Genomic DNA, 24620 nt, shown 5'->3' with positions numbered 1-24620 from the left:
TCATGAAAACCAAGTCTACAGTCTTACATTAGTAATGCGTCAGAAAACTAGTATAGTTACATTGTGGTGGTGTGCTAAGTGCTTGTGTGTGTATGTGTGTGTGTGTTGGTTTGAGAGAGAGAGAGAGGTGGGTGGAGGATTTGTGTAGAAAATAGCCATCGGTCGTTTATCGTATGACACTGTAGAATAATGATACAGTGAAGATTGCAAGTTGCAACTCCTTGCTTCTTAGGAATTTGAAGTTAAACTGTTCCTTTGTATTTTTCAAGTAGAAAATCTCGTTAGTGACTGATTTGATACTGATTGCTTCATGTAAACACTATCTTGGTTTCTTTGCCGAATTTCTTGGAACGTAATCAAATTATTTCTGACTCCTGGAGTCCAGTGATTCAAGATTAAGCCTATGTTGCTTTCCTCGCAAGCACAGGTTTCCTCGGTGTTGTGTCGGATTGCTACCTTTAAGAAAGTTTGTTTGAGCTTCATTTAAGCAATAATTTATGTTTTGTCCAGCAGAAGGTTTTTCAGTGTCTTTTTTTAATGTTGTTCATGAACTTCTGTAATGTCTCGCCGAGACAACAAAGAGATGGGTCTAAAACGCATACAAAAGTCTCGAAGAGGAAAACGGATTAGTTGTGTTTCGTAGCCCGTTTCCTCGACGACCATTCTTCTTCCTGTTTGTCCTGTTAAGTTAATTTTACATCAACCCTTTCATTTTGTGACTACATACCGTAATTAATTGTATGTACTTCACAGTTCAGTGTTTTTCAATACAGCTTAAGATATTTTAGCAGGTGTGCTCTGCATCCACCATTTAAAGAATTCTCTTCAAGCGATAAAATTAGGAAGGTTAGTAGATCTCTACTATCTTGTGCTTGACAGATTCTTCTTATACACTGAAATTTTGCTTAAAAACCATAAACGTTTGTCCTTGCATCGTATATGATTGCCTCAGGAATATATACCTTTGAATTGCACAACATTATAAATGCTAGTGTAATGTAAAATGGAGACGGTATTGACCATTAGTTTTTCAAGTCAACAACCAGATATTCATATATATTTTGTGTCACTGATTCGAATGCCTGTGTCGGTAGCAGGATCCAGAGACTTCTGGATCCTGGTCCGTAGGGTTTCCAGTTTGAACCCGGTTTTGGATCCTGGGATTTCGGGACAGTATAAAAATAATCGCGGGATTTCCCGGAAAATACAATTATTTTTTTTATAGTATATTTTCATTGTTAACCAGTCAAAGGAGATCTGTTTTACAAGGATTAATGGATAATAAAATTTTAATTATAGGGGTAATAAAACAAACAACATGAATTTTTTAGTGGTATTTAATGGTAAGAATAACAAGGAATATGACTTTCAATGAGTTACAACGGCAAATTTGGTGTCATCTAGCAAAATATAAACAACTGATTTGGATTTTTTAGAAGGCATGTATTTCTTGAAATGCTAAATAGCTTTGCCCAGCAACTAATGATAATGAATGATATCATACAGAAAATACTGTCTCCAATTGTGACACTAATTACTATCTATTCTGAAAGCTGCATCAGTGTAATCCAGATGTTATAAAAATGAAATATACATAAGTTTTGAGTCTCAAAATAAACCAAGTTATTTTTTCAACTTTTGTTGTTATTTCCAAAATTCCAATACAACACTGAATACAGAAACATAAGTTTCAATTTTCAGTTAAGAATTACGATTGTATAGAAAAAGATAAAGTATTCAAAATCCAGAGTTTTTATAAATTTTAAGTATATTTTTCTTGGTAACGAGAAATGTAATTATTTCTTGAGTAAAAAACTAAACAATACTATGTATAAAAGTAAAAGAAAAATAAAAATCAAATAACCCTGAAAAGGCTTTTATTATGAAGGGTAATAGAGAGGCTCCAATTTGTTGAAAAATAAAACACAGGTTAATACGGAATGTAATATAAAGGCACATAAATATTGTCAGAGAATTAACATAGCAAAATATTAATTTACTAAATACTGTGTGCTACAGACATATAGTAACCCTTTCAGACTCGACAGACGTAGGTGGCACCGATCTCATGGCCTCATATAACAATTTAATATTCTTTGTGCGTTCTGATGTTACTTCGAACACCTCTGGTTCTTTGTTAAGATGCTTGCGATCAGAACCAGATGGTGAGGAACCCATGCTCTGTTTTATTGTCTGTTCTAACTTTTCGGAAAGGGATAATTCGGAGCCGTCTATTTCTTCCTCGCTGGACGGTGAGTCAGATAGTTGTGGTGAACTGAAGAGTCTAGAAAACAAGTTTTTGATTGCAGAAATTACAACTGGTTTATTATTTAATGCTGCAAGCTGTCGTGTTCGGTACTTATTTGAATTTGCAAATGAACAATGACGTAGTTGTTTTACCAGAGAAATATTAAATCTATTAATATTATATGTAGAGAGCACACAAACACACACATAATGAGCTAACACACACATATATATATATATATATATATATATATATATATATATATATATATATATATGTATATATATATATATATATATATATATATATATATATATATATATATATATATATATATATATATATATATATATGATAATAATCACGTGTGTATGTGTGTGTGTGTGTATCTCAATAGATACAGAGTCTGCCTTAATAACCAAGGTCTAGTCAACTTTAGTGAAGCAAAATAAAAAGAGTATACTATAATCAGTGAACCGTTTCCTTAGCAGATTATATTCCATTCGTAACGATTAATATATAATAACTAGTTGTTACATTGCTTGTGACCAATTATTTAGGTTTTTTTAGAAACGATCAACTTTTTGCTATCATGAAGACATCGTTCTTTTATCTATTGTCATATTTTCTGAGAATTTTAAATTTTAACGAAATTCCCGGGAAATCCCGAGATTGTATGAAAAATCCCGGGACAAAAAAAAAGGCTTGTAAATCCCCTCGTTAGTAGTATCAGGCGTCGTACTCAGTTACGTAACGTAGGTGAAACGTATAACCCACAGTCTAGACTTCAGAAAGAAGGCCTTTCTAGACCGTAGTTTAACCGTGCTTTTCAAACCCTGGGTTTAACAGTGGCTTTGTCGTGAGTTAGAGTTCCTTTTGCCCCAAGGCGCGCTCGGATAAATTTTAGCTTGGCTAATATATTTTATCTTTTACCTAATTCACTGCTACTAGGTATTTATTTGTTGTTATGTAGCTGTTTAGTTTTATACTTACCTTCTACACTGTGGTCGTTCTTTTAGTTTTACGAATCAACAATAAACAAAATATTCTGATGACAGAGAGGATGCATCTTATTTTGTTTGTATTCCAGCTGTCTTTATGAAAGTAGGATATCCATTATTATTATTATTATTATTATTATTATTATTATTATTATTATTATTATTATTATTATTATTATTATTATTATTATTATTATTATTATTATTTAGAGGATGAACCCTATTATATGGAACAAGTCTATTGGCGCCATTGATATGAAATTCAAGCTTCCAAAGAATATGGTGTTCAATAGGAAGAAGTAAAAGGAGGTAAAGGGAAATACAGCAAGAAGAGTTCTCGTTTATTAAAAAAAGGAAAAAATAAACTGATAAATTAATAATTAGGCAAAAATGTATTAAAGTGCAAGGAGAATAGTATTAGGGCAGTAATGCATTTCACCTTCGCTTGAACTTCGGAAGTTCCAGTTGCACGACTTCCTCTGGGAGGCTGTTCCACAGTCCAACGGCGTGAGGAAGAAAGGACCTCTGGAACTGAGAAGTTCTACAGCGAGACACATTTACTGCATGTTGGTGGTGCTTTTCAGCAAATCTGGTTGCTTTCGGCAGGAAAAGACGATCAGGGATCAATTGAGAATGTGAAAGATCTGTTAAAATACAGCTTATGAAAAAGTGACAAACAAGAGACCATCCGTCGATGGTCCAAGTTATAACTGGTAGTGTTAGAAAAACAGAAACAGAAACCTACTACCACGAACCACTGTATTTAAAAGAGATAAATCTCTGGCAGAAGCAGACATCCATACCGGAGAACAGTATTCTAGTAAAGGAAGGACAAATGACCTATAGCAAGTTGCATTGATTTTATCAGTTATAATTATATGAGGACTTTCGTACAATACCTAACCTTCGTGCGGCATTTGCTAACACTTTCATTAGATGTTTCTCAAAAGTAAGATGTGAGTCAAAAGTTACACCTAGAACAGTTAAAACTTCAGACTCATTCAGCAGAGTCGCATCGACTTGGAGGGGATGACAGGGTGGAAAATCTGTACAGTATCTGCTAATCCGCAGTGTTTTCGTTTTACTAGAGTTCAGCCTCATACTCCATTGATTACACCATTCGCTAATCCGCTCCATGTCCCAATTGAGACTACAGTAAGGGCAGCTTCATTTCTCATAAGAGGAGACTTTACGACATCCACAAGTGTTCCATTATCGGCATACTGAGCGATCTTGTTTTCCAGGCCAACAACCATATCACTTGTACACACTAAAAATAACAGTGGACCAAGAACTGCCCTGTGGAACTCCAGGCACAATGGGTTTTGGTTCGCTAAAGGTCCCATCAACAGCAACTCATTGCTGCCTACCTGTAGGAAGTCTTGAAGTAAGTCTACAACATATCCACCCACTCCAAGATTCTGAAGTTTATAAATAAGTGCCTTATGATTTACTAAATCGAAAGCAACACTAAAATATATTTGAGTTAATCTACACTCAAAACCCTTATCAAGGTTCTTTTGCAAATGGCATGTCAAATCTAAAAGAGCAGGCACCCAACTACTTCCGATAGGCATATTGACTATCAGCAAACGATCCTTTACAGTAGATTCCACATACTTATCTAGTGGCTTAAAAATTAGTTTTTCTGCAACCTTGGGTAGCACAGGGAGAATAGAAATTGGCTTGTAGTTACTGCAGTTTGCAGATATGCCATTCTTTGGAACAGGCACTGTATTGCTAAGATTGTGCTCATCCTCAAAGGTACTACGTCTGCTTAAAAACCTATAGAATCCTGATCTTGGGAGACAACACACTAGAAACTTAAAAAAAAAAAAAAACAAGGGGAAGAAACCATCAGGCTCTTCTCCATCCCAGCTATCAAGATTATCACGAATTTTCTTAGAATCCCTAGAGCAAAATGCAAATTATGTAAGAATAGGTTCAGGATGACAAGTATCAGGGAGAGAGACATCCTCAGCTGACTGCTTAGCTTCAAAAGCTAGATGAAACAATTCAGCTTTTTACTTAAGGACAGTAACCAATCTACCAGAATTTACTCACAGACCTCGGACTTCACAATAGCTAGGACATCCGTGAATGTGAGGTCTAATCTATTACCAGAAATATGCGTGGGTTCCTCAATTAGCTGGACAAAATCGGAGGATACACAGACCTCAGGAGCAGACTTTCCATGTTGATCTGTGGAACTTGAATTTAGCCACTCACTGTGCTTTGCACTGCCGTCTGCACAGATAACGAAAAAAGCTTTTGAATCCTGTGAATGAGCCATACTAACCCACTCCAAGAGACAGTCATATATAGAAGCGTCAGTATTTGGATTACGGTACACAGCATGACTATACTAAGCCCTTGGACCACTTCTTCCCAAAACATCATTGAAAGCCATGGGTTGCTTTTTGAGTTACATTGACGACAAACAGGCGGAAAAGCAAACAGATAGGACTGGATGCGCAGCCTCCGTTGAACTGTACGTTAGTGGTGGTGACAGTGTAATGGTGAAAAGGCAATTTTACTGATGGCCAGTGGAAGTTTGGATATCCTGTGGATCTCTTAAGAGGGGACGTGGAAGGCGGCGATGATGACGTATTCTCCTATCAGTAATTTAGTTTGCTATCTTAAATCGATAAAACCCCAAATTCACGGAATGCTAATGGGGTTTTGGTCTGATAATGGAACCATGAAGCCTCTTGAGTTATTCTTGTGAAAGTTTGGATTTTTGCTATTTTAATATAGAAATCTCATTCAAAGAACAATCGTCCCTTTACAAGACTGTTACAGAATAAAGGGTGATCATATGTTACGCTTTGGAAGAAACAGGTTAGGCCTACGGGAAGCTCAGCTGATGTATATTGCGCTTTGGAAGAAACAGATTAGGTCTATTATGAAACAAGTATTTGGCCATGAAATATATTTTATATATTTTCCTTATTGGAAGGAGCAGATAACAGACATTAGTTCATCACACGGTCTATCATTAAAGTAAAATGATTGATCAGATACTATACTCAAGCAGTTCTGAGACGTTCCTCCTCCTGGCTGCAGAATGACTTCGCCAGCCGACGAGCACAAATTGGCCCAGAAGGGAGCTCCCATCTTAATCTGTGTGTTGTCTGTCCAAATCCAGTCTCCCTCCTGCGCCTCGTCGGAGCCGCCTATCCAGAAATTGTGGACTTCAATACCTGCAATGATTTAAACCTTCAGTGGAAGTCATGTAAATTCTCCCATAGTGGCGTCAGTGCATCTCAGCAGTGTACTGTAGGCTTCACGTAAGGTTCTTTGCAGTATCCTTTCGGCCCCTAGCTGCAACCCCTTTCATTCCTTTTACTGAACCTCCATTCATATTCTATGTCTTCTATCCTACTTTCTTCAGCCCTCTCCCAACAATTGTTTCATAGTACAACTGTGATGTTTTCCTCTTGTTACACCCCTCAACATTTTTTATGCTCAGTTTCCCTTTGGACGCTGAATGACCTCTTAGATCACTCTTGACCCTTGGCCTAAATTTCTTGTCCCATTCCATTCTAATAAACTCTCTCATTGGTAAATGGCTAGATAACTTTCAGTACTGTGGACTGACAGCTATCTGTCAAAGATCAGGACTCACTGAGACATTTACATACCTTCGCTCTTGATGAACTGTATCAACTCATACAGGAAGTCTGCACTGTCGATTTTTATAATTTCTCCGCCTAAGCTGTGGCAGTAATTCCTCATGGTGTGCCAGCTTCCTATCTCAATAACGCAGATGTGGACGCACTGGCCCATTATGTACTGGTAAATTGGACAGCCTGTTTAAACGAAAAGGTTTTTGAAACTCTCATGACGTGTGGTTGTAAGGATTCACTCAAGTCGAGATTATTGAAAAACTTCAGTCAGTGTAGTACAGTATATATATATATATATATATATATATATATATATATATATATATATATATATATATATATATATACACACACACACATATATATACACACGCACACACACACAATCACATACATATATATATATATATATATATATATATATATATATATATATATATATATATATATATATTTTTATAAATATTTACTGCTGTTCGCCCTCGAACATTTAGGGATAGAAATATCAGCCTGACTGAGACCAGGAAAAGACGTTGTCTATATAGGAGCATCTTCAGTTCAAACCTTAACGTCCGTTGGAGAACGGGATAGGTAAGTTAGGCCTTCCACCCTATAGGAAAATTTCCCATATCAGCCTTAAAAATAGGTGGTCCTAAGGTCCTTTTTTCCTTTTTACCTGTCTCTCATGGCGAATGTTTTAACAGAGCATAGACGCCTAAGGCATGACTGTAGGCCTGTTTTGACCCAGCGCCGGTCAGGGAACTTCAGAGAGACTGGAGCATTCGGAGAGACCACATGTCCGACGGGGCCTCTTCTCCCTTTCTTTGTCTATTATCCTATTAGTGAAGTGAAGAAGCAATTGCGAAGACCCCGGCGGTGTTGGTGCGCACAACGTTCGTCCTAAGGTAAAGTCGCTTTTTGTTCAAAACTTCGCCCATTCTTTTATCTTTTTCTGTATTTCGCATTTCTTTGTTTCTCCTTCATCCCCCACTTACTGTATATGTGTTTACGAAGTCTAGATTAAGCCTCATTATTATATTGTTAGCTTCAACCCCGTTATTCCAGTAAAATACCTAGGATTTAGGTAAGCAAAATCAGGTTGAATCTCGATGCTTTGTATGCCTCGGCGTCCGAATGTTTGGAAGAACCGTTGCGTTTAAAATCAAATTCATCTCAAATATTTTTGTTAAGGTTAATAACCCTTAACTGGCGACCTTTGGCTATTTAACGACTGTCTTTGAGGTTAACTTTTGGCTTCAAGTGGAATGTTACGTGTAATCTTGGTTTGCAGGGCCGTAAAAATTACGTAAATTGAATAATACATGATCAACCAAGACCCTCACACGTAACATTGGCGACCTTGCGTAGAATCTAAAGTACATTTTAGAGAAAGAATCTGGAGAAAAGGAAATTAAAATTACATTAATTCCAAAGATAAAAGTCAGATATTGAATTCCATTTCATTCTTCCAAACCAGGAACGAGGCATAATAATAAGCAGTAAAGAGGATAGTTATAATAACAAGTGTAGTGAGAATTAGCGTATAGGAAAGGGTGCGTCGAGAGCAGAGAGTCATAATTTATAACGTCTAAGACAAGGACATTACCGTGTTCGGATCGTGAATCAAGTCGTTCAAGTAACGAATTCAAAGGCCGAATCGCGGAGCCCAGTTCATATACACAAAGTAATGTAGAAATCGCGTCGGCAATTCCGATCGTTATTGTTTGCATATAGCGGGAATCATTCAAAACCGTGTCAGTGAAGTAGCAAACGAACTGAAATAGTAATTTTACAATAAAGGTACCGTTCAACAACGTAAATTTACGCAGGCAGGCTAGCATTTCTCTTTTCATTCTTTGTTTAATGTCCGGGTGAGAATACGATAACAAAAGACAAAGTTGTTGGTAATTTAGTTTTCCATCCGTAACGTAAAACGCTATGCATGATTGGTATATTTAAAGTAAAATCTGGATACCTGCATTTGTTGCGTTGTTTTTTTTTTAATTTGTTTGAAAAAGAAAATACCCGCCATCTTGGATTCCTCCGCCGTGTTCGCACGATTGTTTTGAAATTGTTCGAACTGTTTGTGAGAGAACGGCCATTTTGGTGTTCCTTCACGCCGAGGTTGTTTTTGAAATTTAGGCCTAACGGGACCTTGGCCGCCATCTCAAAGACCTTGTTATTGTGACCTCTGCCCCAGCCACTCTTGGGTTATATATTTTTTTTTCCTTTCAGTAGCTTGAACCCACCTCGCAATATCTTAGCTAGAAAAAAAAAAAAAAGATAATTTAGGCAGGGAAAGATAGGCCTTAGTTAGGAGTACCATAACAAGTTCCTACGAATACCTGCTATAAAAATCATATAAAGAGAATTTAAAATTTTACGATAAACTTTTGTGACGTTGGCTCCCAGGAAAATTAAGATAATAAAGTAATCCTAAGGAAGTCAAGACGACGCATCTATATCATTTTATTATGATCCATGCCATTGTGCATGTATAAAATCTTTGTTTACATGTTCTCAAGCAGCAAGAAATTAGCTGATTGAAAATCTCTCTCTCTCTCTCTCTCTCTCTCTCTTCTCTCTCTCTCGTCATTCAAGTAAGCATTCCTAACCTAAGTGTACGTGACCCTCTTCAAAGAAAGAACGGCCGACACTAGGCTAATTAATTCGAATACAATAAACCAAATAAAAGAAACACCTCTGTCCCACAATAGATGAGGACAAGTTAAGAGTAATTACAATACAGTGATAAACTGTCGGTCACGAGTGAGGCCTGCTATCCAGACCGAAGCAAACAGTAGTTTTCACCCTCTGGAAAAAGAAGGGGCCAGCACTGGGTTGGGTACTGGGACCAGCCACTCACGAGGATCTTTAAAGAAAAAAAAAAAAAAAAATTCACTTTATTCCACAGTGCCAATAATTTGCAGCACTGTCATCACTTGAATAGCTTACTTCTCTCTCTCTCTCTCTCTTTTACCTTCCCTTTCTCTCTCATTCGATTGTTGCACTCTGCAGGGGTGTAGAGTGCCTTTCCTCCCATATAGCCTAGTTGGACTCAGTAGAGGGTCCCTAGGAACACATTGGCACCATAAGTGCCACTAAAGAAAACAAAAGGGAACACAGAAGAGAAGGTTCTTCTGGGACCTAACCTGCACCAGTGCCTAGGGATACTGAGTGCCACCAGTGTGACCTGTACACGGCACACCCAAACTACAGTGCCACCTTTTGAAAGGGTGCCACGTCATTTGAAGAGACACTTCCTCGCTGCCCAAGTACGCCCAGTCGACCCGGTTAGACGCCCTTCCCCACCAGAACCATGGCAGCAGAGCATTGTAAAACCTTTCCTGGGGCTGGGGACGGCGGCAGGTCTCACCGGCTCGGAACTTACCACCTGGGTTAAGGAGCAAGTGGACGACTTGGCCAAGCGGAGAGAAGGAAGAAAGACTCGAGCAGAGAAAGTATGAAGAAGAACGAAGGGTGTATGACGCCGAGCAAAGGCAATATGAAGAGGAAAGAGAAGAAAGAAGGAGACAGCATGAGTTAGCCTGCAAGGAAACTGAGTTAGCCCTAAAGGAGAAGGAGCTCGAGCTTGAGAGAGCGAAAATGGAGAATGCAGAAGCTATGGCTAGCCATCAAGCCTCCAGTCCTACACCTGCTGCATCAAACGCTCCAATTTCGAGCATCAATTCCCTAGTCCCCAAGTGGACTGAGGACGAGCCAGAAGCATGGCTGGAGGAGATCGAGGCTCTTTTCGATAACTACAGCACCACGGAGACGGAGAGAGCCTTAATACTAGCCAAGCATATGGAGGGAAAAGCCAAGGCAGCGCTTCGCTCACTGGAGAAGAGCCAGAGAGGCAACATGGCGGAAGTTCGTAGAGTCATTACCAAGGCCTACGAGATAACCCCAGAAAAATGGAGACAACGGTTCCGAGGTCTTGCCAAGGAAGTCGGCTGGTCTTGGACAGAATGGGCATGTCACAAAACCCAGTCCGGTGCGCGCTGGTTCGACTCCTTGGCCTGCACGACGTTTGAGGATCTCTTCAATCGGACCATGCTAGAAGACCTTTTCCAATGTGTGCCAGGGCCCCTTGCTGTATATCTTAACGATAAACAGCCCTCCACACTTATGGAAGCTTGTTGCATGGCTGATTCGTGGAAACTTTCAATCAGTCGCATAGCACCTCTCAGAAGCGAATCATCCATCCGGCCTACCTCTCGAACTCCACTCGCCCGAGAATGGACTGCCTAGCAAGACCATATGCAACTATTGCAAGAAGGGGGCCACGCTGAAGCTGAGTGCCGATACAAACTCGGCACTAATAAGCAGCCTAACCCTACCAGCCAGAACTCCGCTCCCGATTCATCCGCTCAGCCCTCTCCTCCAACAGTTACTGCAGGCCACCGAGCCCATATAAAAGGCCCGTGCAGATCCTGTGGGGCTGCTAGCCACTACAATGCTGGATCTCCGGCCTGTCCACATCATGTCCCCACCACCAAATTTGTCAACCTAATCAGCACTTCATTTTCTGCTGCTGGTCCGCACCGATCCTTTACCCCGGAGAGACTGGAAACCCAGTTCATCTCGGTGGCCCCTCTTCAGAGCACTAGCCTGCCCGTGACCCTTCCGGTCACAGTAGACACTGCGGCAGACATTAGCCTGATCACTAGGGCCCAAGTGCCAGCCGGTGCCATGGTTGACGAAGAAACCCGGTGGGAAATGAAGTGGATAGAGGGCCACACCATTACCATTCCCTACGGTCCAACTCCAGGTAATGACACCTTGGGGCACGATACCCCACCGCCTTGGCGTGGTAGGTGGAATTCGGCCCGGAGTGGTCTTCTTGTTGGGTCGGGATCTTCTCTCCCGGAAGCCCGTCACCAACGCCACTCCGCAGCCACGTTACCTCCTCCACGGAGGCCCCAGTTATAACTCCCAATAATGACAAACCTCCACCCTCCGCCCACAAAAGTGGTCCGCGGAAGGGGCGCCACCCAACCTATTTCAGGCCTAGCCCTCTCCAATCGCGAAGGGCTGGCCCACCAAGAGGTCCTCCTCCTCCGCGAAGAGATTCAGGAGGAGCAGTACCGCTGCAGGACGTGCAAGCGGGCAGACCACTCCACAAATTGGGAGGGCTGCCCAAGCAAGCAACGCCCAGCGGACGCCCCGAACAGAACTCAGGAGAGGCTACGATCTCCTGCTGGGGCAGGAATCTCTGCCGTAGCCAAACCCAAGTCGTCCGAGAGGTATTGCACCTCCGGACCCCTTGTCAGGCATGCCTGACCCTCAACTGCTGCCAGTGCCACTTGCGAGCACTGAGCAGTGCCAGACTCCGTCCGCCACGGACGTTGAGCTACCAATGGAAAAGGCACCTATGCCGGGTCTAAATCATGAGGCAAATCCCCCTCCGGGAGATTTAGGATTCCCCATGCAGTTGATCATCGCGACTGGAGAGCCTCCAGCACCCGAAACTTCTTCTTTGCAAAATTCTTCTTTGCAAAATTGACTCCAGGGATGAACCCTGGAGGATCGAAATGGTACCCTTCCTTGGAAGACCAGGAACTGGCATCCTCGGACGCAGAAGTCGAGATCGCTCTCGCTCCGGTTGTCGCAGCAGCCGGAGTAGGAGTCCTCCCGCAGCTTTTTGCAGTTGCCCCTGACTTCGCGCCCGCTAGCCCTTCTGGCCTGTCCCCGGAGTCGGTGCTTTCATCACCTGCTAGGCCAGCTACTGATAGGCCTTGGAGGAAACCAAGAAGAAGAAGAAGGGGCGGAAGAGAGCCCAGTAGTTGCCGAGCTATACGCTCATCCTGGCACTAGTGCCCTCTCGGCACAGTGCCCTAACATCTAAGAGTGATCCTGGCCCCTTGCCCAGAGAAGGTAGCCAGTGTGATCTCTTCCTTTTATTTGTACCTAGCCTAGGCCGCCTTAAAGTACAGTACATCAATTTAGTAGCCTTGTTCTTTCCACTTACCACCGAGCCGCAGTAATCATGTAAGTAGCCTAACTAATTTCAGTAATCTTAACTATTGTGAAACGAGCCACGATGCTCGTGACACGCATGGCCTAAGACCTCAGTGAGGCACCCATTTATCATATGAGGCAACCCTCATGAATTAACTAGTAAATTTTAATTGTATTAAACATAAACCATTTTGTAATTTAGTTAGAATATTAACTCTTATGTTGGTGCTACGGTCGGGTTAGGATAGGTTAGGCTAGGGAATATCATAGAATGTACCACTAGGCTAGGTCTAAAACACATCATGATTGTAGGAGGTAGCCTATAATAACCGTGAGCACCTTCTAGTACTATTAGAATTAGGTTAAGTAGTGATTATAGCTCATATCCTATCTAGGGTTAGGTAGTTCTGTAGCTAGGTAGGCTAACCAGGACTAATCTGCTCAGGGAAGGAGAGTAACCTACGAGAGGCGAACAGCTTGTTTAGTATAGACCTTCACGCCCGAAAAGGGAGTGAAGGCCCTCTTAAAGGGGGGAGCTTTTATAAATATTTACGCTGTTCGCCCTCGAACATTTAGGGATAGAAATATCAGCCTGACTGAGACCGGGAAAAGACGTTGTCTATATAGGAGCATCTTCAGTTCAAACCTTAACGTCCGTTGGAGAACGAAATAGGTAAGTTAGGCCTTCCACCCTATAGGAAAATTTCCCATATCAGCCTTAAAAATAGGTGGTCCTAAGGTCCTGTAACGACCCGAGTGGGCCGTTATGCAGGTTCTTTAACATACTTAGGACGGGGCTATCATGACTGACGGCAGATGCAATAAACAAAGGAGGGGAAAACAACAAAACAATAAAATAAGCTTAATATTAATTTATTTACAATATTTACAAGTGAGTCAGGTCTGGTAAAAAGATAAAAACCATAAGTACAATAAAGGCCAAAAGGCAGCACTAAACAAAATCAAGTTAAACAATTAACTTTATAAACAAAAAGTAGCTTTAAACAAAAAGGCAAAAAAACAACAGCAGGCAGAAAAAAAATACCAAACATACGTCCTCCATCGGGGCACCAAGACAGCCCTCAGCTGCACAACAGGGACAAGAACCCTCCAACTAGAATACCCCGATGGAGACGTCAGGACAGCCTCACGCTGTCAACAAAGATGAGCAGCTCGTGGTCACACGACTACTCATGGTCACACTCCACCTCTTGTCGTGCTCCACTATTCCAGTAGGCGTGCTCCAATTTGTTGCTCAAAAACTCGACCAACGCCGACTCCAAAAAAAAAACTGCCTGCTGCTGCTGCCACTGCCGCTACTCTCGCTTTACCAGACCCGACTGAAGCAAGAAAACGGCAGCTCACTGACGAAAACATCAAAACAAAAAAAAAAACTTGAAGGTAAGGAGGCAGCAATCCACAAAGGGGAACGAGCGGGGAACCAGCAGTTCCTGCAAAACCATCACTTAACGTGACACCTCCCCACCTAAAGAAAAAAAAATAAGATTATTTTTTTTTTTTTTACACTCAAGCTCCCCTCCAATGCCTAAACAACCCCGCCAGCCAAAACAGAGCCATCCTGTCACTGTCGCCATTGTAACGACCCGAGTGGGCCGTTATGCAGGTTCTTTAACATACTCAGGACGGGGCTATCATGACTGACGGCAGATGCAACAAACAAAGGAGGGGAAAACAACAAAAACAATAAAATAAGCTTAATATTAATTTATTTACAATATTTACAAGTGAGTCAGGTCTGGTAAAAAGATAAAAACCATAAGTACAATAAAGGCCAAAAGGCAGCACTAAACAAAATCAAGTTAAACAATTAACTTTATAAACAAAAAGTAGCTTTAAACAAAAAGGCAAAAAAACAACAGCAGGCAGAAAAAAATACCAAACATACGTCCTCCATCGGGGCACCAAGACAGCCCTCAGCTGCACAACAGGGACAAGAACCCTCCAACTAGAATACCCGATGGAGACGTCAGGACAGCCTCACGCTGTCATGATGAGCAGCTCGTGGTCACATACTACTCATGGTCACACTCCACCTCTCGTCGTGCTCCACTTCGTGGCGTGCTCAATTTGCTGCTCAAAAACTCGACCAACGTCGACTCCAAAAAACTGCCTGCTGCTGCTGCCACTGCCGCTACTCTGCTGCCCTACCAGACCCGACTGAAGCAAGAAAAACGGCAGCTCACTGACGAAAAACATCAAAACAAAAAAAAACTTGAAGGTAAGGAGGCAGCAATCCACAAATATAACGAGCGGGAACCAGCAGTTCCATATAAAACCATCACTAACGTGACAGTCCTTTTTCCTTTTTACCTGTCTCTCATGGTGAATGTTTTAACAGAGCATAGACGCCTAAGGCATGACTGTAGGCCTGTTTTGACCCAGCGCCGGTCAGGGAACTTCAGAGAGACTGGAGCATTCGGAGAGACCACATGTCCGACGGGCCCTCTCTCCTTTCTTTGTCTATTATCCTATTAGTGAAGTGAAGAAGCAATTGCGAAGACCCCCTCCGGTGTTGGTGCGCATAATGTTCGTCCTAAGGTAAAGTCGCTTTTTGTTCAAAACTTCGCCCATTCTTTTATCTTTTTCTGTATTTCGCATTTCTTTGTTTCTCCTTCATCCCCACTTACTGTATATGTGTTTACGAAGTCTAGATTAAGCCTCATTATTATATTGTTAGCTTCAACCCCGTTATTCCAGTAAAATACCTAGGATTTAGGTCAGCAAAATCAGGTTGAATCTCGATGCTTTGTATGCCTCAAAAGAGAATGTTTGGAAGAACCGTTGCATTTAAAATCAAATTCATCTCAAATATTTTTGTTAAGGTTAATTACCCTTAACTGGCGACCTTTTTGCTAATTAACGACTGTCTTTGAGGTTAACTTTTGGCTTTCAAGTGGAATGTTACGTGTAATCTTGGTTTGCAGGGCAGTAAAAATTACGTAAATTGAATAAAACATGATCAACCAAGACCCTCACACGTAACAATATATATATATATATATATATATATATATATATATATATATATATATATATATATATATATATATATATATATATATATATATATATATATATATATAAAAGCATACAGCAGGGTCCATAAAAAACACCAAAAGGCCATAATTTATTCACATGAGACGTTTCGCACATGTGCTATGTGCATCATCAATCTGGAATTATAACATACAAAATCGTTAAAATTTCCAAAAAAAATTATTTTAAAATAAAGTTAAGAGAAAAAATTATTTACAAAATAAACATAACTTAAAATCTGTACAGTAAAAAAAGAACAAGTGCTCAACCAACCATCCAAAGGAGAAGAGGAATGAATGACCAAGACCTGACACCACCTACGACTTCAGTTATGTTAGATAAAGAGGAGAACCGGAAACGTTAGAGTTCAAAGACGGAACAAGCTGTCTGATGTTAAGGACTCAAGGGTAGTAAGTCGTAGGTTGGTGTCAGGTCTTGGTCATTCATTCTTCTTCTCCTTTGGATGGTTGGTTGAGCACCTGTTCTTTTTTATTGTACACATTTTAAGTTATATTAATTTTGTGAATAATTTTTTTCTCTTACCTTTATTTTAAAATAATTTTTGTAAATTTCAACAATTTTTATTATATATTTGCAGATAATGATGCACATAGCACATGTGCGAAACGTCTCGTGAATAAATTATTGCCTTTTCGGTATTTTTTATGGACCCTATATGTATATATATATATATATATATATATATATATATTATTGTAATGAAGTAAACCTTGCACACGCCATCTCATCCTCCAAGAAGTAGAGTAAGATACACTATAAGGACATTTCATGCTCTAGTGAAATAATGTCCACTGTTTTGATTTCAACCGTAAAGGTTAACTGTGGGTAAAATTTGCCCCTATTGACTCCTGTCACCACTACCTTTTTGGGTGAGCTCTTAATTCCATTCCTTGTCCATGTGACTGCCCAAAGACCTTGATTTCAGGTGCTGTTCTATTGGAGATACTCCTGCACTTAGCAACTGACCCATGTGACCAGCACCATCTTGAACACCTGAGCCATATGCCCCCACACCCCACGAGAGAGACCCATATAGAAAACATAGTCCCTGCTGCCATACAGTGCCATCTACAGTGAGCAGGATCATAATCTCCCGACGCTATAAAAGGGAAACACACTGACACATTGATATCAGAAGAGCTTGGCTCCCTTGAGCTGCCCCTTGCTGTCCCACGTGGTTGTCCAGAGCTTAAGTTACTTTTGTAGTGAGTCCCTTTAACACTACCCTCCATCGCTGGCCCCCCTGAAGACAAGGAATCCATCTCCCAACGAAGGTAATGTATCAGAGTCAAGGTTCTTATGTCAGTCATGTCTCTGTCAATCTTTTGCTATTTTCCGTTTCCTTTTCATAATATAATATACTTATGGCAAGAACTGTAATGCTTTTTATTTTGTTTGTTTTAATTTATGAACCAGTGAAGCGACGTGTAACGTAATTGTTTAAAATCAGTGTTATTGGAATCAAGTCCTTTCTAAGCACCTTCTGTGTGACCCCTCGATTCCCTGATCAAAGCGCCTTACTGCAGCTAAGTAACCACGTGTTCTCGATTGCAGATAGGAGTTTGCCTGCTGTTGACCTGTTATCAACTTGTGTGCACAGTGGCATAACCACTGTTCCTCTCCCCTGTGGTGCCCTTTGAAGCAGACCCTCTTTTTAGTTTCTTCAGAGAATCATCCATTTTTTGTTAACCTCATTATACGACATGACTCTGTTTACCTGTCTTTATTTATGCTCCCATTCTATTGATATGTGTGTTTTCTAGTGTAAATGTAATTAATTTATGCTCCCATTCTATTGATATGTGTGTTTTCTAATGTAAATGTAATTAATTAAGTGAATCCTAAGTGTTTACCTAACAACTTCCCCTCTTGAAGAAGGCCTTCAAGTGAAATCTTTGCATATGGTTTTACCTGAAACCATTTTTAGAGTCAGATTTCACCTGCCCAAGGTAAGTTTCCGTAGCCTTCAGCTCAGAACCATATCAATATGTATGTACAGTTCTCGGCTAGCATTCTGCTAGGCCCGAGTTCGAGTCCCCGACCGGCCAATGAAGAATTAGAGGAATTTATTTCTGGTGATAGAAATTCATTTCTCGCTATAATGTGGTTCGGATTCCACAGTAAGCTGTAGGTCCCGTTGCTAGGTAACCAATTGGTTCTTAGCCACGTAAAATAAATGATCCTTCGGGCCAGCCCTAGGAGAGCTATTAATCAGCTCAGTGGTCTGGTTAAACTAAGGTGTACTTAACTTATTTATCACATCACCGTGACGTTTTATATGCAGACATTAAGCTGCAAATGTTATTTAATATCCTATTCGCGCTCCTTCGGGAATACCACAAAAGAGGAATTGTAGGTGATAATTGGTTTGGTACATAACACTCGACAGTACGAACCAACCACTTCTAGTCGACGTTCAAGACCTTTCGGCTGTCAATGGTCTTAAACGTCGATTGGAACTCTTTCGTTCGTACTGTCGTGTTCGAGTCACTTAGGTTTGGTACCTAAGTGACTCGTAACCAAACAATTTATCACTTATAAATCCCCTTCAGTGACATTCCCCAAGTAGCCCGAATTGGATATTAAACGACATTTGTAGCTTAATGTTTCTATATAAAATGTCACAGTGATGGGATAAAAATTCATATCTCTCTCTCTCTCTCTCTCTCTCTCTCTCTCTCTCTCTCTCTATATATATATATATATATATATATATTTATATATGTATATATATTATTTATGTGTATGTATGGATATGTACGGTTATGTTTTAAAATGGTATATAATTTCAACAGCATTTTATGTATATCGGATTTTGACAGCTGGTTGTCTAAGGTCGGAATGACTTACCATGCTACACTTCGTCTGTGGTTTCTGATGTTTTTTTGTCACTGAAACATACTTTTTTGTCATTGAAATATACTTTTTTGTCACTAAAATATACTTTTTTGTCACTGAAATATACTTTTTTGTCACTGAAAAATTTTTTTGTCATTGAAATATACTTTTTTGTCACAAATATACTTTTTTATTACTGAAATATACTTTTTTTGTGTGATATATGCTTTTTTTTCGTCACTGAAATATACCTGTGAACTGCCTTTAGTGAAAGCTATCCCACCGAAAAGCGTGATAATAACATTCAGTATCAAAGAGGCTTACCAGGGATACTAGTAGCAGTAGTAGCAGTAGTAGTAGCAGTAGCAGGGTTAGTAACATAATTATTTACATCAGTGGCGAGAGTCGTTGGCGGCGCCAGTGACAATCCCAGAACTGAAACGGAAGAAGGATGTTTAAACTTCTTGAAGAGGCAGTACACTAGGATATAGCGGCATTTACTCAAGGTTCTTTGCGGCGTCCCTTCGGCCCCCAACTGCAACCCCTTTCATTCCTTTTACTGTACCTCAGTTCATATTTTCTTTCTTCCGACTTACTTTTCTTAACCCTTACCTAATAATTGTTTCGTAGTGCAGCTGCGATGATTTCCTCCTGTTGCACCTTTCAGACCTCCTTTACTCTCAATATCCCTTTCAGCGCTAAATGACCACATAGGTCCTCTGTGGCCTGAGTTTTATACGCCATTCCATTCCATTCTATTCCATTTAAGGCTCCCTTCACCAGTTCCTCTCGGTTGATATACATTCCCTAAATAATGTCCTTGGCTACAGTTACCAATTTTTTTAAAAACCAGGCACTAATTTAGTTTTCATTTGTTTGAACACGACTGCTGGATGATAGCACTGAATTGAAACTTAAGCAGGAATTGAAATGGATATCCGACAGAGTACAGACATAATTACTTCGCGGGTAGAAGAAACATGAGCACAAAAGAAGTGGAACAAAAAAGAACGCGGATTTTACCACTGACTGACTTTTCTTGCTTCAGTGTGAACGGTATTCCTTTATTTTCCTTCACCTTACTTTTCTCCTTTCACTTTTATAGAATAAAATCACACGTGCTCGACCTCTCTTCAACAGATATATATATATTATATATATATATATATATATATATATATATATATATATATATATATATATATATATATATATATATATATATATATGATTTTATACCAAATACTCACACAAGTTCACTGTGTACATATACTCATACTACACGTGTTAGGCTTCAATAAAACGGGGTGGTTCATATTCCAGATTCTCTTGGTTACAAAGTACTGGCTGAAGAAGAAAACTGTATGTCTTCGAAAGCTGATACTTCGGAACTTACAGAATGTGGAATGTAAACCTGAATTTAACCTGTTTTACTGAATTCTGAATCCTAAAACGAGCAGTATGGATATATAAAAACTATATATATATATATACATATATATATATATATATATATATTATATATATATATATATATATGTATATATATATATATATATATATATATATATATATATATATATATATATAATATATATATATATAAATTTTTTATGTATGTGTGAGTATGTTTATATAATGTGTATAGCCCCTTTACGGAAGCCCTTGCATCGCACCACGTGGAAGAAACTCGCCCTCGAAATCGCAAGTCATCCACACACACACACACACACATATATATATATATATATATATATATATATATATATATATATATATATATATATATATATATATATATATATATTACATTTTTACATACTCACAAACACATCAAGCATTTTCAAATAAAACCACGGAAAAATTAAGACATTTAAAAATAGAGACATTTTGTAAAACGTATACGATAAAGCCATTTCTCAACGACATAAGAAGCATTTCTAATATCCTTTGTTTTCTACCGATTATTTGGAGACCAGCCCAACTAACGTACCCAAGAGAAGCTCCAGTGGTCGAATGGCCATCACGATCTGATTCAATGTGAACGGGAAGAGGTCGGTGACAGCAGACGAGTAATAATAAACAGACCTGGGATTTCTCGGCCTTTACATCTAGCCACAATCGTCGCCCCGTAAGGGGGTACTGTCATCAGTGCACTCCACGCGGTGCATTGTGGGACATTATTTGAGGTTCTTTGCCGGGTGTATGGCCGGGAAGCGAAGATATAAACAATTTTTCATCTTTTTTGCAAAGTTTAATCACTTAGTACCATCAGTTAAATTCACTATGAAAATGGAAAAAGATGGGTGCTTACCCTTTTTTTGGATGTCCTCATACGAAGAAATACTAATTAGTTTTCATAGAGTGTGTGTACAGAAAGCCTACTAATATGTGCATTTTTATTCCGGTCAAAGCAATAAGGTTAAGAAATCAGTGTTCACGTCTATGTTTTTAAGAGCGTTAAGTGTAGGTAGGCCTGACTATATTGATGATGAAGTAGATAGGATTAGGAATGCACCAAGATTCTGAAATATCCTGACAGTGTATTAGACAATGCATTAGAAGTATTTTCGGAAAAGACTATGTATCAAAACCAAAAGAATCTTAGGATACAAAAAATTTGCGTGGACTATCTTATAATAATAAAACGAAAGATATTCCTATCTTCTTAAGAATTTTGGTGTTAATGTCGCATTTAAGAACAATAAAACAGTGAAACACGTACTTATAAAGAACTCTCTCGCCAATACTAAAGGATGCGTTTATAAAATTCCATGTAAGTCTTGTGACAACTTTTTTGTTGGTCAGACGGGTAAAGCACAGGAAAAGAGAAGAGAACAGCATGAAAAATGAGTGAGATATGCACAGGTGCACAATGGTATTTTTGTACATGTTAGTGAAAACAATCATACTGTCAGCTGGGAAGGGACGTAAAAGATAGCGTATTCTAATCATGCTTGGAAGGGACACAAAAAGATAGTGCATTCTAATAATGCACTGGAGAGGAATATCATTGAATCTAGCCTTATAAATAATGCTGTGGTCATAGTATGAATATCAGTTAAGGCTTGTATAAACTTGATCCCGTAATAACAAAAGAAATTTGTAAGATGTATGTCAAAAGAAATATGTAAAATGTTTAAATTTTAAGGAAGCCAGTAGAGATATATGGAAAAAGGATGATCATATATGGAAACACAGTTGGGGAAGCAGTACTAATGAGTTTTCCTGCCCCGCCCCCCACACCTGTCGGGTGTGGATTTGTAGTCTCCTATGGTCTGTACGCTTATGTTTATCGGTAATTTCCCTTGAGGGTATATTGTGATTTCTACCCAAATGAGTTCTGAAGCCACTCCTACTTTGGCACCTGTCAGTGGCGGATCTGTAGTCTCAAACGGTTGTGCATGTTCGTCAGCTCTCTCTCTCTCTCTCTCCTCTGGGGAGAGAGGGTTAGTGCCGTCAGTGCACCTCATGCAGTGCACTGTAGGCATTACTTAAGGTTATTTGCAGCGCGCCTACGGTCCCTAGCTGCAACCCCTTTCGTTCCTTTTACTGTACCTCCTGTCATATTCTCTGTCTTCCATCTTACTTTCCACCCTCTCCTAATAATTGATTTATTGTGCAACTGCGAGGTTTTCCTAATGTTACACCTTTCAAACCTTTTACTGTCAATTTCAGTTTCAGCACTGAATGATCTCATAGGTCCAAGTACTTGGCCTTTGTCCTAAATTCTATAATCAATTCAATTCAGTACTGCCTCTGTAGTATATATATTTGTGATTTCTAATCCTATGTATCAATCCTTTGTCAGTGGCTTGGAAATAAAGTCGAAACCGAGTGGTAAAAATGCTCGTCACTGAAGTCGTCTTTTCCCACTGTGGGGAGTTCGTGTTTCCATAGGTGATGAATCACTTATCAGTTATAATTCCCCCTCGGTATTATTCCCAAGGTAGGGCGAATTGGATATTAAAACGACATTTTGTAGCTTCATGTTTTTGGAGATTATATATATATATTCTGTATATATATATATATATATATATATATATATATATGTGTGTGATATACATATGTACATTTTATATGTATATATATATATATATATATATATATATATATATATATATATATATATATATATATATATATATATATGTGTAATATATATGTACATTTTATATGTATATATATATGTAATATGTAGGCCTATATATATATATATATATATATATATATATATATTATATATATATATATATATATATATATATATATATGTATGTGTATATATATATATATATATATATATATATATATATATATATATATATATATATATATATATATATATATATGCACATACCCCTTTACAAAAAAATAAACACGAACCGTCAAACACTGACCTAACTTCTGTGCAAAAGTAAAAGAGAAAGAAAAGCCAAAGAGGCAGCAAACACACTTAACGAAACCTACGACAGAAGAAGGAGCCGCAGTAAGAAGAGAACCTCAACACGAATTATCGTTGCATTCACGACTCAATTTTTAAGAGTAATACACCATGGATATAGAAGCAGTTTCCTTCCAACACCGACGAAATTTTAATGTACGCACCAGGACGTGTGACGAAGTTGAGTCAATTATAATATAATATATAAGACGACGTGTGACGAAGTTGAGTCAAATATATTATGTACACGACGATTTGTGACGAAGTTGAGCAAATTATATTGTATGCACGACGACGTGTGACGAAGTCGAGTCAATTATATTATGTACACGACGATTTGTGACGAAGTTGAGTTAGTTATATTATATACATGACGACGTGTGACGAAGTTGAGTCAATTATGTACGCGACGATTTTTGACGAAGTTGAGTTGGTTATATTATATACACGACGACGTGTGACGAAGTTGAGTCAATTATGTGCACGACGATTTGTGAGGAAGTTGAGCAAATTATATATACATGACGACGTGTGACGAAGTTGAGCAAATTATATTGTATACACGACGACGTGTGACGAAGTTGAGCAAATTATATTATATACACGACGACGTGTGACGAAGTTGAGTCAATTATGTACGCGACGATTTGTGGCAAAGTTGAGCAAAGTATATTATATACACGACGACGTGTGACGAAGTTGAGTCAGTTATGTACGTGACGATTTTTAACGGAAGTTGAGCAAATTATATACACGACGACGTGTGACGAAGTTGAGTCAATTATGTACGCGACGATTTGTGGCAAAGTTGAGCAAATTATATTATATACACGACGACGTGTGACGAAGTTGAGTCAGTTATGTACGTGACGATTTTTGACGGAAGTTGAGCAAATTATATTGTATACACGTCGACGTGTGACAAAGTTGAGCAAATTATATGATATACACGACGACGTGTGACGAAGTTGAGTCAATTACGTACACGACGATTTGTGACGAAGTTGAGCAAATTATATTATATGTACGCGACGACGTGTGACGAAGATGAGTAATGTAAGTGAAAGAGGGTTGGGGCGTGGCCACGGTTGGGGGTGGTCACTCCGAGGTCTCACTGTCAAACGGCGTGCTTGCTTACCGTTCTCCTCCACGAAAAAGGCCTCCTGACGACTCCGGGAGGTCAAACAAACACGCGGCTGAACGGCTGCAGCGGGAAATCAGCAAACAGCATCTCAGTACAGAGATGCTCAGTAATAATGGAGACGGTTTTATTAGTGTTAGTAGTAAATCTTGTTACTGATAAACGTGAACGTAGAATGTTTCCAATGGAGGAGGAGGAGAGAGAGAGAGAGAGAGAGAGAGAGAGAGAGAGAGAGAGAGAGAGATGCAAAGGAAAAATAGCAAAAAAAAAAAAA

At 39.3% G+C, this 24620-nt stretch overlaps 1 long non-coding RNA gene across 1 annotated transcript; it reads right to left on the bottom strand.

The window, feature by feature from the left end:
- Positions 1-1319: 1319 nt before the first annotated feature.
- LOC136838696 (uncharacterized) lies at positions 1320-20903 on the bottom strand. The gene is made up of 3 exons (XR_010853085.1): positions 20752-20903; positions 19083-19193; positions 1320-2284 (listed from the first exon to the last, which is right to left on the bottom strand). It is a non-coding gene; the product is annotated as an uncharacterized lncRNA (long non-coding RNA).
- Positions 20904-24620: the final 3717 nt, after the last annotated feature.

This window comes from Macrobrachium rosenbergii, chromosome 5 (genome assembly GCF_040412425.1).
Source record: "Macrobrachium rosenbergii isolate ZJJX-2024 chromosome 5, ASM4041242v1, whole genome shotgun sequence".
Taxonomy (NCBI): domain Eukaryota; kingdom Metazoa; phylum Arthropoda; class Malacostraca; order Decapoda; family Palaemonidae; genus Macrobrachium; species Macrobrachium rosenbergii.
This window is presented reverse-complemented; position numbering and strand designations above follow the sequence as displayed.